The sequence below is a fragment of the Mus caroli genome, chromosome 16 (assembly GCF_900094665.2).
Source record: "Mus caroli chromosome 16, CAROLI_EIJ_v1.1, whole genome shotgun sequence".
Lineage (NCBI taxonomy): Eukaryota > Metazoa > Chordata > Mammalia > Rodentia > Muridae > Mus > Mus caroli.
Genome location: NC_034585.1, coordinates 20,931,038 through 20,936,109, shown reverse-complemented (window position 1 = coordinate 20,936,109; position 5,072 = coordinate 20,931,038). Strand labels below are relative to the sequence as shown.

At 39.2% G+C, this 5,072-nt stretch overlaps 1 pseudogene; it reads left to right on the top strand.

Annotated features, from left to right (window-relative positions):
• Positions 1–2,025: 2,025 nt before the first annotated feature.
• On the top strand, positions 2,026–3,783 carry LOC110311964 (annotated as a pseudogene).
• Positions 3,784–5,072: the final 1,289 nt, after the last annotated feature.

Here is a 5,072-nt window from a genome sequence, read left to right as displayed (position 1 = left end):
TTTTAACAAAAGAGAGTCAAGGGAGAAAACATTAATTTTTATTTATTTTTAGTTTATTCATATTCAAATATTCCCATTTATGGTGGGAAAGTCAAGGTAGCTGGAACTTGAAGCAGCTGATTGCATTATATCCACAATCAAGAAACAGAATAAAAAGTGCATGCTGTTATTCAGTTCTTGTTCTCCATTTGTACAATCATGGAATACTGCCACATATAGTTATATGGGCATTGTCACACCAATTAATATCGTCAAGATAATACCCCACAGATGGGCCCAGAGATCCATCTACCAGAGGAATTTAGATTCTGTTAGGTGACAATCAACATTAACCATTATGCTGAGTGTCTTAGGGTTTCATTGCCGTGAAGAGACACGTGGCAATGGCAACTCTTATAAAGGAAAACATTTAACTGGGGATGGCTTATAGGTTCTGGGATTCAGTCCATTATCATAATGGCAAGAAGCATGGCAGTATGCAGGTAGAAATGTTACTGGAAAAGCCAGAGGCACCAGAAAGATACTGTGTAGCACACTGGGCATAGTTTGAGCATACATGAACTCAAAGCCTCCATTCATAGAGGCACACTTCCTCTAACAAGGCCATACCTCATAATAGTGCCACTCCCTATGGCAAAGTACTCAAGCACATGAGTCTATGTGGCCAAAGTTATTCAAACCACCACCCTAACTTTAGTTCATTCTGCCAAGAAATCCTCAGTACATTCCAAATTTTCAGTGAGAGAGAGAAAAAAAATCCCACAGAGATAAAGATAAAATTCAGCTTGTAGTGATTTGAATATGCTTGGCCCATAGGATGGGCCAATGGCACTATTAGGACATATGGGTTTGTTGAAGGAAGTGCATCACTGTGAGGATGAGATTTGAAGCTCTGCTCAGTGCAAAAGAGGAATATGTAAGACATTGGTGTTGAGGGTAATTTGAATTGTGCAGACCTGGCCCAAGATGTTTCACTGGAGAACTTTAGTGTGTGGCCTAGAGACTGTTATTGTGATATTTTGGTGAAGAATGTGGCTGCTTTTTGGCTTTGTCTGAAAAGTCTATCTGAGACTAACTAAGGTAAAAGAATTTCAATTAATTGCTTTGAAAAAGGAAGTCTCAAAACAGCCTGGTATAAATTCTGTTGTGTAGTTACTAAAATTCACTCTTCTGAAGAACATTTTGATGAAAAAGAGCAAGCTTAGAGAGTAAAAATATAAAATCTATGGTTTAAGTAATAAAAGGACACCAGGAAGTGCAATGAAGCTAAGTCCTATGTTCCAAGAAATAAACAGATTAGGGGAGTAGCAACTTTGGAGAAAGATTCCACCCAGCTAGCTTATTGTTTATGCATTTGCCATTGAACAAGGAATAGTTATATCATGATAAACATTATTTATTTATTTATTTTTCCATTGGATTTCTAATCTGGATGAACTATAATCTAGAAATGGAGGGCACAGGCTTTTAATCTAAATCTTGAGGAATAGTGGCCATGATTTAGGTTCAGGCATGGTAGTACATATTTTTAATCCCAGGAGACAGAGAGAGGCAAGGAGATTTCTGAGTTCAAGGTCAACCTGCTACAGAGCAAGGTCCAGGTAAAGAAAAGCTTAAGTCTAGGTGGTACATACTTTAGTCCCAGAACTCAGGAGGCAAAACCATGTAGATTTCTGAGTTCAAGGTCAATCTACAGAGCAAGTCCCAGGACAGTGAATGAGTTGGAAAACCAAAAGCTGGTGGTAAGGTAATTAAAACAAGGGGGCTGGCCATGTTTCCACCCCAGCAAGAAGCAGAACTTGGCAGCTTCAGTCATTTGACTCTGGCTTTAGAGTCAAGAATAAAAGGGACTACTTGAACAATTGATGCTGGTTAGCTGAAACTAAGAAATAAGTGGTGATTAAGAAAAAACAGCACTGCACCGCCATCTTGGCCAGTGGTAGTAAGAACATGCTGTGTGCTAAAACCTAGTGGCTAGCGCTGCTTTGGCTACTACACGCCCCACTGTAAGGGGTCCGTTGTCTCCAGAAGAGCTAGATATTCTTTGTTACAATTATGGCAGACAAATTAACAAGAATTGCTATTGTCAACCACAATAAATGCAAACCTAAGAAATGTCAGCAGGAGTGCAAAGAGAGTGTTCCTGTGGTTCAGATGGGGAAATTATGCATCGAGGTTACACCCCAGAGCAAAATAGCATAGATTTCTGGAACTCCTTGTATTGGTTGTGGTATTTGTATTAAGAAATGTCCCTTTGGCACCTTATCAATTGTCAATTTGCCAAGCAACTTGGAAAAAGAAATAACACATTGCTATTGTGCCAATGCCTTCAAGCTTCACAGGTTGCCTATTCCTCATCCAAGTGAAGTTTTGAGATTAGTTGGAATGATTGGTATTGGAAATTCAACTGCACTAAAAATTTTAGCAGGAAAACAAAAGCCAAACCTTGGAAAGTATGATGATCCGTCTGATTGGCAAGAGATTTTGACTTATTTGTAGACCAAATTCCCAAGGATGCAAAGGGGACAGTGGGCTCTATTCTGGACAGAAAGGATGAAACAAAGACACAGGCAATTGTATGTCAGTAGCTTGATTTAACTCACCTTAAAGAACTAAATGTCAAAGATCTTTCAGGAGGAGAGTTTCAGAGATTTGCTTGTGCTGTCATCTGCATACAAAAAGCTGATATTTTTATGTTTGATTAACCTCCTTGTTACCTCGATGTCAAGCAGCATTTAAAGGCTGCCATTACTATTCTATCTCTAATAAATCCAGATAGATATATCATTGTGGTGGAGCATGATCTAAGTGTATTAGACTACCTCTCTGACTTCATCTGTTGTCTATATGGTATATCAAGTGCTTATGGTGTTGTCACTATGCCTTTTAGTGTAAGAGAAGACATAAATATAATTTTGGATGGCTATATTCCAACAGAGAACTTGAGGTTCAGGGATGTGTTGCTTGTTTTTAAGGTAGCTGAGACAGCAAATGAAGAAGAAGTTAAAAAGATATGCATGTATAAATATCCTGGGATGAAGAAAAAGATGGGGGAGTTCAAGCTAGCAATTGTAGCTGGAGAGTTCACCTACTCTGAGATCATGGTGAGGCTGGGGGAGAATGGTACTGGTAAAACTACATTTATCAGGATGCTTGCTGGAAGGCTTAAACCAGATAAAGGAGAAGAAGTACCAGTTCTAAATGTCAGTTATAAGACACAGAAAATCTGTCCCAAATCAACAGAAAGTGTTCGCCAGTGACTGCATGACAGATCAGAGATGCTTAATACTCATCCGCAGTTTGTGACTGAGGTAATGAAGCCCCTACAGATTGAAAACATCATTGACCAAGAGGTACAGACATTGTCTGGTGGTGAACTTCAGTGAGAAACTTTAGCTCTTTGTTTGGGCAAGCCTGCTGGCATTTATTTAATTGATGAACCTTTTGCACCAAATAGGATTTTGAGCAAAGATTAATGACAGCTTGGGTCGTCAAACATTTCATTCTCCATGCAAAGAAGACAGCTTTTGTTGTAGAACATGACTTCATCATGGCTACCTACCTAGCAGATCTCGTCATAGTTTTTGATGGTGTTCCATTAAAGAACACAGTTGCAAACAGTCCTCAGACTCTTTTGGCTGGCATGAACAAATTTTGTCTCAGCTCAAAATTACATTCAGAAGAGACTCTAACAACTACAGGCCACGAATAAATAAGCTCAACTCAATCAAGGATGTAGAACAAAAGAAGAGTGGAAACTACTTTTTCTTGGATGATTAGATTGAATCTGAACTTATCAATAAGCCATTTACTTACTGGGATTTTTATCATATAAAACTTAAATCAGGTTTTATGGCCCCACATACTCTGGAGCTTGAAGTATGATTTTCTTAATGTAACATCAAAAGCCAGTTGTCTTGTAAATTGTTGTTTAAGAACTATTTTGTTCTTAAGATTAAACCTCTGTGCATACTTACATGAACATGGAGACATTTCAGATATATCAATTACCTCCAGATTTTCACAATCTGTGGGGAAATTTTCAATTGTATATTATATTCATGTACCAAAGGCTTCCTGGTGTTGCCCATCTTTAAAATCTTGGATAAAACATGTACCTGTTTGCTAAGTGTACCAGTATAATGGAACTGTCCCCTTCTAAAAGCCAGTCACAGACTTGCTGCCAAGGTCTGATACATAAGCATCAGGGCTATATTTGCTACTTGTGTTCAGTGTGTGCTTCCAAGGAACAGTGTCTGCTACAAACACCATTGTTGGAAGATGTTTATGACCAACTTATGCATTGTTTCTAATGGGTTTTAGTGCTTTTGAACATCTGTCAACATTTCAGTACCCTAATTTAACTTTTTTTTTAGTTCTTACATTCTATAATAACATTCACAGTAATGTTACTTTTACAAATATATATAATTACTGATCATGATTAGGGAGGAGGCATTTCTGAAGAATATTTGCTTCCTGTAAAACTATAAGCTTGGGCTGGGGAGATGGTTCAGTCAGTAAAGTACATGCTGCACACTCATGACGACCGTATTTGAGACTCAGTAAAAATCTCTAATACCAATGCTGCCAAGTGAAGTCAAGCAGATCCCTAAATCCCACTGGTCTGCCAGCCTGTGGGGAATTGCAGGCTGGTCTCCAGTCGAGCTGAGGTCTGAACCCAGATGGTCATAATTCACCTAAATGACACGGTAGGTGTTCCCTCGTGCTCCTGGAACTCCGGCCTCTGCCTAAGGTACCACCTCCCACAGCCCCCACAAGAGAAACATGATCAGTAGTCAGGTAAGCAATGGCCCAAGCTTCTGACCTTCAGGCTAAACTCTTCCCCAGTTACTTAGCAACAGTGAGGACCATAAAAATGGGTGCTCAGCCCGCACCTCGCTCTCTTATTCCTTTGTCCTCTCACCTCTCTCTTCTCTCACTTCTCTCTCCTCTTCCCTTTCTCTTTGTCTTCCTTTTTCTTCTTCTTCTTCTTCTTCTTCTTCTTCTTCTTCTTCTTCTTCTTCTTCTTCTTCTTCTTCTTCTCTCTCTCTCTCTCTCTCTCTCTCTCT